Below are 14,332 nucleotides of genomic sequence, written 5' to 3'. Positions count from 1 at the left end.
TCCGCTTTGTATTTGTGATTGGAAACGGTCCCTGAAAGTGATGCTGATCACATGAATTCAAAATTCTTGTGGGAGTAAAGACTCCAAGCAATGTTTCATGGCATTTGTGCAATTTGCCCTCCCAGTAGTCAGGGTTTCTCAGACTATAACCTCTTTTCCATTCTTACATTAATCAGTAGTCCTTGACAGTTTCAACTTCATTTCCATTTCCGTTGCCTAAATAAGTCCTTTCTGGTGCCTTCCTAACCCGATGGGATTCATGTACAACAGATTCTTAAGGGTTTCAGTTTATTTATTTATTTAATAGTTTTTAAAAAATCCAAAATATCAAAAAAAAGCAACATTCTGTGAAAACAGTTAATTTGGAAACTCATTATTTGGATTAAATCCAGGCAAATCTCAACCCTATGGCAGATTTAACTGCGGGTTTCCAAAGGATTACTTAATTTATAGGCTTTGCAGGATCCCTCAGATCTGAGTTATTATTTTGGCTTTTGAAAGTTCCTTGGCAGATGCCCAAGTGTTGGGAGCTGTCATTCTGAATTCTATTGAATTCATTTGTTTGTCTAAATAATTTCTAAAAAGTTTCTCTCATGGATCTAAGCGTCCCACAGAGAAAAATCCAGCTGTGACAGAAATGACTAGGATAGTGAAAGAAATCTCGTCGGTCCTGTAGAATTTCTTCTTCTGTAATCTCCATCAGGAGGAGCAGACTGCTGCCTCCCAAGGCCTTCTAGGATTTTCTAGGATTTATAGGATTGCTACAGAGAAAACTCTACGCAAGAAGCTGTACTGTGCACCGTCAGTTCTGTCTTTGATTCTCTTAAACACTGTGCAGTAAATGCAGATTCACAGTAAGGACCAAGGTAAAAAAATTGTCTTTCTAAAATATATTCAGAGGGTAAAAAGCAGCATGGCCTGACCCGAAATGCAGCTTATTTCTATGTTCTGGCAAATATTAATGAGACGATTTTTACGTGTTACTCTAATCCTTGCTCATCAGGCTACCAGCCATCTACCAGAACTTCATACAGCGGGGGTTTTGCAACCCGCTGGACAGCAAGGATAAATCCCTGCCCCACAAACACTGCAGACTAAACACAAGATAAGAGCCGGTGGATGGATTTCCCACGGGGAACACAAAGCAATGACACAGCGTGGTCGGCTCGTGTCGGAGCGCGGCAGCAGCCTCCTCGTGATAATGGGCAACTTCAAGGAGGGCTGTGGAGAAGGACAAGGCAGCTCGTCAGGGCTCACGGAAAGCTCACGAAATGTTCCATCGTACTGTTTGCAGACAAAACACGGTCTTCTTTCATATTCCCTGCTTCCTATTAATCTTGCTGAAAAACGAGTTGGCTCCGTGCTCACCCCATTCTCAGTCCCACTTCCCATCTCAAACGGCAGAACAAACAGATGAGCGAGTGCCTGTTAGCTCAGGTCTAACCTCACTCCCGGCCTCTAATCCCCAGACTTAGACTAACCCGCTGATAAACCCGGAGAGCGTGAATCGGGCAGGCGGGGACCCTCCCGACGCCGGGGCCGTCCCGCTGCCGCACCGGAGGGGATGCTCCGTTCCTTTTCATCTCACCCGTGAGGTTGCGAGCCCGCAATATATTGCCCAGATGCGAAGAGCTGGTCTGTTTGCTTTGGGGGTGCGTGACGGCTTCAGCCGCTGCCCTGGCACTGCCAGCGAGGGCAGGATTAACCCCGGCTCTTCCTCTGCATGAGCTGTAACCTCTTCGCAGGCACGGCAATGTGACCGATGAGCAGCAGCTGAGAAAATAAGAAGAAATATTTGCATAATGTTGTAAGCAGAAGATATTACAAGTGATCTGCTCTTTCAGTAAGGCTAATTGTTCCCATTATGGGATTAAACTGATTGATTTCCCGTCAGAAACGGTGCCTGGAAGAACAAAGTCAAAACCTCTGGTATAATGTGAGTCACTTCACCGAGCAGCTAAACACTGAGCTTTTGTATTTTTTTCTTGTGAAATCATGACAGATGTCAGCTGTTGGTATATTCTGCAAACAAATTTGCTACATTTTTCTTACCACTATTTCATACAGTAGAAACCAAGCAATTGTACTTATTCAGCAGAGGAGGTCCCCAGCCTTTTGTGGGGGATTTCAGCATTTATCACCCTAACTCTTGGCTCCGTTGATAGCTATGCTTCCTTTTTTGGGTGCTGTACAGCTCCAGAACGCAGACAACTGGAGAAAATTAATCTGAATGTTCCCAATTTATGCAGGTCAAGGAAAGTTTGCCTTTTATCGTTCAGAGATAAGTACAGCAAACTGACTGTTTTTGAAAAGCTGAGTTCCGCAGATGCCAGTATTAAGCCTCAGTAATCACAAAGGTTTCTGTAGGTGGGTTTCACCGAAGCTTCCCCATTCATTTCAGAACGTCCCACAGCCTTACACTGATAGGGACGGAGGGATAAACAGTACGCTAAAAAATGGGGGGGGGATAAGCCTTGTGCTATCTTATCCCTCTGCGTTCTGCCAGAATTCATTTAGCCCAATTCAGCAGCTGCTGTCTCGCCCCGTGCTAAGCGTTCACGCTGCGCCGAGGGTATCCGATGCCCCGGGGAGAATCTGGAGTGAGCAGCCCTCATCCAATGTAAAACGCTGCACTCTGCAACGTGTAAACTGCACGGCAAGGGCAAAGCAACGCCGATAAAATTGCTTAGGGCGTGAGAACAGCGCGTAAGGCACACGGTTCAGTTCTTAGTGTAGGTGCTTTGTCCCTCCGCTCAGGCTGATCTTCATCGTTTACAGGACTTTTGCAGAAGTTATCTAGAGAGGCACAAGCATCTTCACCCCACAGGTGAAAACGGCTAATGCGCAGTGAATCCCAACATCACTTCTTATTGCCTTGGGGGAACTGAAGGAAACATCTCCTAGAATTAAATGGAAAATGCAGAGCGTATTCTTTATGTGTTGATCCTGGATGTGAGAGGCGTGTTTAACAATCCAAACTCTCCCAATTTCCTGAGTTCATCAGATTGCTGGAGGAGGATTTCCAAAAATCTTTTGAAAAATATTTTGCTTGAGCTTTGAGGTGAAACACTATGAGGTGCTCAAGCTAGACAGAAGAATAAGCATTCATCATCCGTGAGCATTAAACGAAGAAACTCAGTAACAGTAACCCCAAATGACGAAACTCCCTACTGATGTCAAGGGCTTTAGCTCAGCCCTGATTTTTTTGGTTACTGTAAAAAGACAAATGGACTAAGCCTTCCTCTCACTACCAGGGCCTGCAGGCCAGAATTAAGATGCTTTGGTGTCCAAATCCTGCCATTTCTGGGAGTGAATCTCCTGGGCACCAAGCGAGACCAAAAGCAGTCAAGTAACACACAAATACAATTCTCAAGATTGCCGTAACAATTCAAGACCAGCATTTTGATTTACTGCATCTCTTGTTTTATTTCTCTCTTAATCTTCCCTAAATTCACGTTACCCAGATTACACAAATGTAACAGCACGAACTCAGAAATCCTGAATACAGGCAGTAACTTTACCAAGTGGGCAAAAAATAGAAGTAAATGCCAATATTTGTATTCTAGCACATAAGCAGGATTTCATAAATGCCTGCAGGAATGTAACATATCTACCTCTTTAAACTGCCGTATCCTGTTTCTTTTGTTTCCTATTCTGCTTTTGCAGTGACTGTTGCTACAACACCATCCATCACTGCTCCTTTCATCTGCCAGGCCCTCCAGCCACCCGCCCACAGCTCCGTACCTGCCCCCTCAGGTCTGAGCTGTCTGGATTTCCCCCGCATTTGTCGTTTTGGGGTGTAGATGCCCATCCTTTTCAGCTGGAGCTGTGTGGGCGATGAAGTTATCCCCTCCGGTTCCTCAGCACCCTTCCCGTACCTGCTTGGCTGGTTGCATGAATAGGTTTCAGTCAAACAAGATTAGTTTTAACAGGTTTCGTCACAGGGCGTTCTTACTGGGGTCTGAAATGATGGTTAAGATAGGCATGGTCTAGGCTGAGACTGAGAACGCGATGGTTGCAGTCAGAGGAAAACGCACATTGACACCCCTCTCCAGAGAAGGTCAAGCACATCTTTGTCCATCCCTTTCCTCTGGTAGCATTAGGTTCTTGACACAGAATTATGTGGCTAATAAGCTGCAGGCTCCTACCACTGAAGATGCTCCTATGATCTCTTCAGAGCATCGGGCGAGGTTACCTTCACGTTCCTTGAAGAAACTCATTCTGCACAAACGGTAATTTAATTTTCTTTTTCCCCTCATTCCAAGCATGCAGTTACTGGGACATGGAAAAGCTGAGCCTGAAACAAACGTTTAAAGTATTTTGAAGGATTTGTCATTACTCAGAGAAATAGGTCTGACATTTACTGGAGTGCAAGGAAATGGAGAGAAAGAAATGTGTTACTCAGAAACTGCATCGGCTAGGCCAAAGTTCTGCCTTCGGCTGCATCTGGGCAACTCATTTAGGTTAAGAGAACTACGTAGCGTGATTTGGAGTAGAATTTGCCCTCAGAGTTTAAATAAAATAAACTTTATTTAAGAACCTGCAAGGCTGTTAGGTGATATTGTACAAAAATGTCTCTAAAAGCATTGAAAACTTTGATCCAATATTCAATGACGTCAGTAGAAAACTCCCACCAGTGATGGTGAGAATGGCGTTCAGTGAGCAGCTTGGCCGGTACCCCGAGTGTTTAGTGGGCATTAGGATAATCTGCGATTCCACCTAATAAAGAGTCAGATCATGCTGTTTCTTAACACACGCAGCTCCTTATGTTCCTCAGCCTTTCTCTGGCTTTCTTAGGAAAGGGCATGACCTGGCCATGGAGTAAAGATGCCTGTCGTGGCGTAGCCCCAGCCAGCAGCTGAGCACCACAGGGCCGCTCGCTCACTCCTCCCTGCCATGGGGTGGGGAGGAGAATCGGAAGGAAAAGGTAAAACTCGTGGGTTGGGATAAGGACAGTTTACTGGGGCAGCAAAGGAAGAGGAAAATAACAACAACAGTACTAATAGAAGAATATACAAAGCAGGTGACACACGATGCAATGTGCTCACCACCCAGAACCCGATGCCCAGCTCATCCCTGAGCAGCGATCCCTCATCCCCAGCCGGCCTGCCGCTTCTTTACTGAGCATGACACCATCTGGTGTGGAATATCCCTTCGGGTAGTTTGGGTCAGCCATCCTGGCTGTGTCACCTCCCAACTTCTTGTGAATATTAACTCTATCCCAGCCAAAAACCAGGACAATGCCTTATGTTCTGAAAAAAATAACAAAAAGCACTTAAAATTCAAGGATCATGGAAAGCAAGTGTTACAAACATTTGAAGTATTTGTGTGCTTCAAGCACAGTATTATATTACGGTAATGAATCTATATCTGAACTTCAATTTATTATTAAGAAAATAACTCCCCTCTCCTTCTCTAACCAAGGTGTTTAATGGCCTTTTGCAAATGTTATCTCCAAATTTGTCCTTGCAGACAGGATAAATAATGCTCCTAACAAATGAGTGAGGCTGTGGCACCAAATGGTTCAATAACCAGTCCCAAGACAAACAGGCAGCCTGTGCTAGAAGAGATTGTACCCCATCTTCTAATTAACCCTCCTGTGGTTTAAGCAAAAGATGGATGTGTCCGAAAAACCCATGCGGGACTGAGGGTCCTCTTCTGTCCCATCCTTTGCCCCGAGGTCTGTCTGGATAAACCAACAGTTAGCAGGAGAAGCTAATGGTATTCCACCAAAATGAAACGATTGCATCTTTTAAAGATATCATACAAAATACCACTTGGTTGCCAAAGAATATGGTATTTTTATGGATATTTAGGAATGTAAGGTGAGGTGTCACAAGATCAAACAAATCCTAGCAATTCTGGGGGCTCATAAAATGTGCAGGAAGGATGAACCATTCAGCATTTTTAATTCCTCTGTGCCTCTTTGGAGATTTAATGTTTTTTTGGTTGGTTTTAAACCTTAATGGTGCTCTAAAGCTCGTTATTTTTTTCCCAGTGGAAGCAGCAATGTTCATCTATTGACGGTTCTGCTGAGTGCGGCCAGCGGCTGCTCTCGGACCGGCTGCCCCTGCACAGCACCGTGGCATCGCCTCTGCTTGCCTGTTTGCAGGAAAAACTCGTCAGGCCCAAGTCGCATCGTTTTTCTTTAGTTCACCCCAAGAACCGTTCACCACTTCTTTCAATATCTCGACTTCAGCATTACTCTTACAGCAATCAGTGTCACTGCTGGGGGAGAGAGAATACAAATACTTGGCACAGGTCGATATTTACTTTTCTGTTTTCATTCTGTGCCTGTTCAGAATGTCTCGGGAGAAGCATGAATAGTTTAAACATGTGCTCAAGGAAGCTTTTCGGTTTATGGATCCCCAGGTATTTTTCCAAGTTGTGCTTTTGTAGAATTTCTTAAATAGGTGTACTATTGTTCCTCTAAAAGAGACTGAAAAAAATAATTCTGGGCTGAAGAAGCCTTATTTAGACCATACTTTGCAAAGGAAGTGAAATTGCTGAGTTAGTGCTAGGGACAGCCCAGCACGGCTCCAGCCCCTCGCCCGCCTTCCCGGGGGTCCCACGTGTGGCCCCTCCGCCCGGCACCCACGGGAGGCACACGGAGAGCATCGCTCCAGGACAGCACGGCCAACCGCTTCACACCTTTCCGGTACCTGTCAGGGGAGTACATCTCAAATCCTCTTCAGCAGAGGTCAGTGTAACCTTCTGGGGGAAATAAAAATTCACAGGAGTTCGTGTGTAGCGTTGGCGCAATGGTTTTAATTTACAGCCAAAGAAAGAGGTTACTTTGGGGGTTGTGTTTTTCCCCTGTTTAACTTGTACGCAGAAACACGTGTGTATGGGTTGGGTGGGTTCCGGCAGCAGTTTTGCCGATTGCTTTGGGATGGCTCCAGTGGTCGGTGGTCCAAAGGTGGCGAAGCAGCGGAGTGAGGAACGGGGAGCGCTGCGGGACAGGCGCTGGGCGATGCACCCTGCCCGGGAACGGCTGATCCCGGCTCTGCTCCGCTCATCCCCGATGGACACTCATCGGAGAGGCTTGATTAGAGAAAGATTTTACAGTTACACAGTTATTTAGTGTTGGCTAACCCAGTCCGGGAGCGTAGTGCAGATGTAGCTGTGGGGGCCCAGGCCGTGGCTTTTGTATGTGCTACAAGCTTTACCCACACTCGCCTTTCAGAAACGCCCTCGTTAACATATGCTGGCCAACACACACTAACGAAACACCTCGAAGAATCACAGGGCACGTGAGGCTGGACTGGACCTCTGGAGGTCCTCAGACCCAAGCTCAGACCCAAGCTCTGTGGTTAGATCCCCTTTCCGAGTCAGACGGGCTCTGAGAGCTGAAGAAGGAGAGGTGTGTAGCGCTCTTGAAATGCCACAGAAACCTTGAGCGTCTTAATGATTCCTAAACTAAAGCTGGGATGGAGCAGGCACGTAGCTGAGTTCAACAGCAGAGACGTTTCTCTGCATCTCGCAGTCACTGAGCATCAACTGCTGATGACTCATTTGGAAATGATTCGTTGGCAGCTCGTCCCCATCCAGCACGCAGCCTCCATCCGACTGTTCCTGCAGACCCCCATGCTGCACACGCCGTTTCCGTGCTGTTGGGCAGGGATGAAATCCAGCTGATGACAATAGATACCAGGGGAAAAAACTCCCTAAGACTTTCTGATCCTGTAAGGGATTTCACAAAGGAAATAGTGGAAGCCCCTTTGCTGAACTTGGCAGAAGAAGTCTGGACAGTGCTGTCAGGAAAATATTCTTCACTGAACGAGTGAGGCAACTTATTAGGTCTCTTGTCTATTTCTGTGACTATGAAGACAGAATTAATGAGTAAGAGGCTGTTACGGCTGATGTCCAACTGAATAGTTACAAGATGCTTAGGGAAGCACACTTTTTCTTTCCTTTTGGACAACCAAACGTGGTATTTTTAGTCCTGGACAGAGCTTTCCTCTCTGTAATGATTTAAGGTTCCTGTGAGCTCATCAGATTGGGCTGCCCACTGTAAAAAGCTAAAAAGAGACAAAATTGCACACCCCATTAGGCCTGAGCATCAGCTGGAGATGGGACGGCGGGGAGAGACTTTCCACTGCTGAATCGCACCCAAGTGGTGGAGCAGGCAGGATGCAGAAGCCCAAACAAACCGCAAAGCCTGATTCTGGTTTGAACTGAACTCTTGTTAATTTATCTCCATTTATGGAGTTATTTTATGTCAGACAGAATATTATGCTACTTTACGGCTGCTTCATTTGAGACAAAATATGTGATGACCTAAACAAATATCAAAATCCACAAATTATACCCAGGTGGCAAATATATTGTTCGTGTTTTTAAAAGCCTTTTTTATATAATCCTCCTCGTGGGCGGCTAATCAGCAAGGCTGGATCTCTGGCTGGTGTCAGTCTGCGTAGCTGTGTCCAAGTGCATTCACCTCTGCTGCTTTATGCCAGCTAACAGTTTGCCTCGTGTATTTTCAGGTTCTTACACTGAGAAAACTCTTTAACTTTTGCTGCAGTGCTGATATTTTCAGAAATAGAGGGCTTAAAGCCGGAGCGGTTGTTGTAAGTGATAAATACCTTAGTTTTGTAGGGGTGTTGGTTTGCGAGGGGGGCAAGGAGGCTGTCCCGGTGGGAGCTGGCGGGGGGCACGGCAGTGGCTTTGGGTGGCTGAGACCTTTCAGGCTGCAGCGCTTCACATCTCCCCTTCCCGCGTCCCAGCATCTTGCTGTTTCTCTGCAGCTGGAGGTCTCTGCTTCTCCCAGCTCGCACCCCCAGGGTTGTGTAACTCCGCTATAAAGTATTCTCAGGAGGGTTTTTTCCTGTCTCCTGTTTTTTCCTCTCGTAGGCAGTCAAATCACATTCACTTAGAGCTTTCTATGCAAGAAACTAAAGTAATTTCCTTTGAACATTCATTTGAGGCTTGTTAGTTTATGGAGAAATCTGGTTCTCCTCCATCGCCCTTCCCAGGCACTTCCTCCGCATTCCTGGCCTGCGTGTCCGTAGGAAATGCAGGTGCCTTAACCTTCGGCTGCTGGCACCCATCGCAGTGGGAGAACAAAAGTGTGAAGCCGTGTGCTTTGAATACTCAGCCCAACGATTTCCTAAATCCTCCCCGCATGGAAAGTCTGCAGCTCCTAGTTATAGATGCTAAACACTCTTAAAAAAGCCCCAGACATTTCCCTGTAGATCTATAAAATGTATAGGGTCAATTCCTCACCGGCTGTGAGTCGGCGTAGCCTTGGGGATTTAACAAATGGCTGCTGTGTCGTCGTGCACGGGGACACTTCCATGGTGCTTTCTGTAAAACTCGGGTTTTCCTTGTCGGACGCGTGGTCCCTCCTCGGCTGACCCCCTCGCCGGAAGCGGCAGGACATTTCAGGTGGATGGACGCAGACAGACATGAGTTCCAGGTGATACGTCATGCACAGATGCCCCAAAATAATTTTGAGCTGTAGAAAAGACCTTCCTGGCCCATTGGAGGTGCCTGGAGAAGGAAGTTTCTGAGCGAGGCTGGAGCCTAAATGGGATTTACTTTTGCTGAATGCACTAAGGGGCCCCCAAACATTTTGTGTATTGGCTCCGATCCAACGCACACGAGCCTTCCCGTCAATGTGGCTTTTTGGAGCAGGCCAGAAGAAGGAATGGATTGCTTGTGATATTTCCCAGGCATTTGCTTTATAGTCACTGAAGACAAAATGTATTTGGTTTCTAATGAAAGAGGGATGTTTCTAAGCATAATGAAGTTCTTGCCTTTGTTTAGCTTTTCATAGCCCAGCGTTATGTGACATATAAAACCACCCCATTTGTTTCCCATTGCCTGTAAGCGAATTCCCCCATAAGACCACCACGGAGCAGATACTATCGAGGAGGCCAGCCCCGCTCCCACAGTCCCATCTCCCGGGCTCAGCCGGCCCCCGGCCCCGTCTCACCTCGCCGCAGAGCATTAACCGCTGGGTGATGCTGGGTGCGTTCGTGCAGCATCCGCCCTGTGCAAATGTAACGTGCGCTTCTTGGCGTGGTGTATCCCGTACAGGCACCGAGACCCATCTCTGTCACGAACGCGTCACCGTTGCGCCACAGCACATGCTTAGTCCTGATTTCCATGGGCCCTTTTCAGCCAGGTACGCCCCGTGCTCCATCCCGCAGTACAGCTGGACGTGTAAATGCATGTAACGTTTTCGAGTCAGTGCAAATGCGTTTGCTTTGTTGACAACAGTGCTTCGTCTCCTCCAGAAACAAAACACACCCATGTCATAAAACACGATCACGGTGCATCAAGTCATACGGTGGATGTGAGTAGGATGCTGGGGGTTTGGCCTTTTAGTGCAAGGAGAAGGTTTTGTGGCAGCAGCTCCTGTCTCTATAGCGTCGTCCGTCTGCGGGTCCGATGGCAGAGCTGTTGGGAGTGTTTCGGGCCCAGGGCAGTTCTGTGGCTCCTGGCTGGTGGCTCCCTGACCCCCTGTGTGTCCCTTTGAGCCGGCCCCGCTCTGTCCTCCTGCAGCTGCAGGTGGGGGTGAAACCAGCCAGCGTGACCTGGCACCAGGCAGGAGCCGATGTGGCCCCTTCCTCGTATTGCCAGGGCTCACGGACGGAGACTGGCAGTCCTGCTGTGAGATGGAGAGAAGGAAGAGCTTTTTTCCAAGTTGCAAAGCTGAGACGTGCAGAAATGAAGTGACCTGACAGAGGCCTTTGGGAACAAAAGCCCAGTATTTCAAACTGCAGTCCCACAGATTCATACCGACCCATCCTTTCTGCTCCCCTCCGGCTGGCTGTGCGTGCACCTCGGTCGCTCAGGGAGCCAGCACCGCTCCTGCGGGACCAGCGGCGTGGGAACGGCCGGCAGCAGAAGCCAGCCCGGGGGTGTCACACCTGGAGGGGCCCCCAGCTCCTCTCCCCTGGCACTCGCTGCTCTCCCAGTCGGGTAATTCGAAAGCACGTGGAGAATTGAGCACGCTGCGGTGGAGGTTTTCCACACGAAGTCTGCTCGCCAGGACTACGGGCTGCGCTGGGTCTTCCTTTCCTTCGGTGTCTGGAAGTCACGTTAGGAGCACCTGCTTCTCTTCACGGGCGATAACTAACACGCAGTCCTATATTTCTTCTGCATTTAATGAAGGAATTGCTCCCTAAAGGCCGCAGTACAAAATTCCTGTGTTGTTAAAGATGTGCCAACGTTTTCTTCACAAATCTTTGGTTCCCACCAAAGTTAGTGGAAAGACGTCTTTTAACCTGCTGTGCCTGGGTTGGGGCCCTACACTGAGTTCACTTCAGGATAACCCCAAGGAAACTTGTTGTTTTCTAAACGTGGAAGAAATCATATATTCCACTTGCTGTGATTGCCAAGGAAAAAAATGTAAGGATTTTTTTTTTATTTTTTTTTTTAGCTTTAGGCTTTTTGCTTTTATGCTCTAGGACCAGGTGCTCACGAGTGCACATACACTGATCTACACCATTGGTGTAATGCTAGTATTAATGACAACATGAACAGAAAAATAATTTGATACTGTTAAGAAAATATGTTCCCACAAGTCAGTGTATCTTGCATATCTTGAGTTGAACTTGATTAATTTGAGTTTGACTACTGAATGTACTGTTGTAATTGAATTAGAATGCTCTACAGAATCTGGGTTTCTAATTAAGTCAAATAAATGTTCCATTAAAGCGAAGGATCTTCTGCTTGGATGTATCAGCTTGTCCTTATCACAGTGCTTAGTGAAGGAGAATATACAGCTGCTGAAATCCAGCACACATTTGCAATTAGTGCCACAGTTACTCTCTCATGAATGTGAGATTTTTAAGGATACTCTCCATGCAATCAGTTCATAAACCAGCTAATTTATAAATCAGCTTATTAGTAATCAGAAGTCAAATCTTTGGATGAGGGACACCAGAGGAACGTCAGCTTCTCCTGTGCTGAGCATCAGCCAGGTCCACACGTAAAGAAAACCAAACTCCCTTCAGACTTCCCCATTTCAGAACAACAAAAGTAATCCATGCTCCTTGAATTACTAAAGGGACAGAGGGGGGACAGCCCTGAGTTGAGTGTCAAGCATCTGTGTGGCCTGGGTTTGCAAGCAGAGCAGTCCCGGGTATCGCAGGCTGGGACCGAGAGTGTCTCTGGCTTCCGCTGGAAAATACCTGGAGATCCACAGAGAGGGAGCAGCATCTTAGACTCTTGCTATTGCAATAGTTGCTATTGCTCCGGGCATAAAAACCCTCTGAAATAGCCTCTTTGTTCTGGAGTCTGGCCCCCAGAATAAACCACGACATTCTGTATTATTGGCTCATTTAGAGACTCCACAAAGACATTGTGTTTAAGAGAAGTTTTAAAATGAATTGTATTTTATTTTATTTTTAAAGTAGGCTCTGAGGTTCATAAGGATTTGCTTTTTATTTATTCCTTGAGCGCAACCTACAATTTTTTGCCCTTTTTCTACGTGGCGACAGCCAAAAGGGCCGTTGCAAATCTCGGGCTGCAGCACTTTGTGAGCCGGTGTCTGCTTTTACAGCAGAAGGCAAGCGAGGGTTACCATTGGGGTTGTTTATAGGGAATCACGTTAATTAATTGCTGAAGATATGCCTTGGGTTTACATCACTTCATTGTTATTGGGCTGTGCTCATCCTGGCTAAACACGGTTTATTTTCAGCTGCTCCCCTCTCCCTCCCTTCCAGCTGTTCGCGTCGCCGTGCCCCGGCGTGAAATACATGGAGGCGTTTCAGCCAGAAACCCCAAATTCCCGTCACCGCCTTCACGGTGGTTGCAGCTGTGAGTCCTGGCTTGGGACAACAGCTCCAAGAGGCTGGAGCCAGCGGTGCCCGAACCCGGGGAGCAGCGCGGGGAGCAGCTCCCCTGCCCTTCCCCGCGGCTGGAAAGTGCCGTTCGAATTAGTCACCCGTGCAACTGCGGTGAGCATCTCGCTCAGACTCGCTGTTTGCTTTAAAGTCTGGAGAGCGCCTCTGCTAACGAAGCCTTGCCAATTCGTCTCAGCTAAGCTTCTGGCCCCACGCGTTGATTGACTCACTGCTAATTATTTATTTGGGGAAATCAGCGGTGGTTCTTAAATGTGGATTTTTACTGGCAAAGACAGCACGGGAGTCTGGATTCTCGAGTGTATCCGTTTTAGACAGAAACTTGGATGTGGCAGAGAGGACAGGCCTGGCCAAGCACCACGATCAACGAAGATGTCCCTTTGCGTGGAAAACGAGCAGGTTCCTAAGCGGAGCCCGCCGGGTGCACCACCGGTGACGGGACAGGCTGGGGAAGGCAGAGACGCAGCCAGCCCAGCCGCTTGCCATGAGAGCGGGGAACGTGCTCTGCCTCGCCGCTGCTCCCCTCCGGGGTTAGCATCCCTTGTCCGAACGGCGTTTGGTTACCGGCTCCGCTGCAAACATCCCCTTCTACAAACAGCTCCGCGTAGCCGGGCTGCTCCGTGTTGTGCCGAGTGCAGGGCGGTGGTGCAGGAGCTGGGGCAGATCTCAGCCCTTTGCCCTGCCTCTTCCTCCTCCCTCTCCCTGGGGGACACAGTGCTGTCCTTCTCATCCTCATCTCATCCTCATCTCATCCTCATCTCATCCCATCCTCATCCTCTGCAGGAGCAGGGTGAGGGCTCCCCCAGCTCAGCTCCACACCCTGGCAATTCCCAGCAGCTCTCCTTGGGGATGCTCCCTGCCTCGGTTTCCAAATTTCCCTTTAGTGAAGTCAGGAGGATTTACAGGGGCAGAAACGCACTCGACTCTCCCTCCAGACTCAGGACCACACAGAATTAGGAGCACTGGGACCGTATTCCTGGTCTCCGAAGTGGACAGCAGATGTGAGCAAGGACTGCAAGCTCCTCTGATAATTTAGTGTAATAATGGTGTTAGCAAGGGCCAACTGGCTAACTTGATTGTGAATGAGACTAATTACCCCGCCAGAGCATTGCCACGAATACTTTAAGACCAATGAAAACAGACCGGCCTAGAATGAAATCCACTCATTGTATCAAAATGACCGTAACGTCTCGTGCACAGTCACTGCCAAGTATGTTGGCTTTTGGGTTATTTGACAAAATACGGCCTCAGCTGCTCTCTGCTGTTTGGCACCATGTCAGGAGGCCATGGAAAACCAGGAATCCTATTCCACAGGCTTTTAGAAAGGAGGTGAAAAAAGGAGAAGAAAGTCAACATAGGGTATTTTTTACAATAATGTCTTAATTACGCAAGCAATTTGATGGATTTTGTGTGATTTTTATTTCCTGGCTACAAAGAGGGGGTTGTTTTTGTGGGGGAGGGTGTTCATAAAGCATCTCTGCTATTTATCCCTTTGACCTCTGCATTACCCCAGCTGT

Source organism: Balearica regulorum, chromosome 14, assembly GCF_011004875.1.
Source record: "Balearica regulorum gibbericeps isolate bBalReg1 chromosome 14, bBalReg1.pri, whole genome shotgun sequence".
Taxonomy (NCBI): Eukaryota; Metazoa; Chordata; class Aves; order Gruiformes; family Gruidae; genus Balearica; species Balearica regulorum.
Note: the sequence above shows the minus strand (reverse complement) of the source record.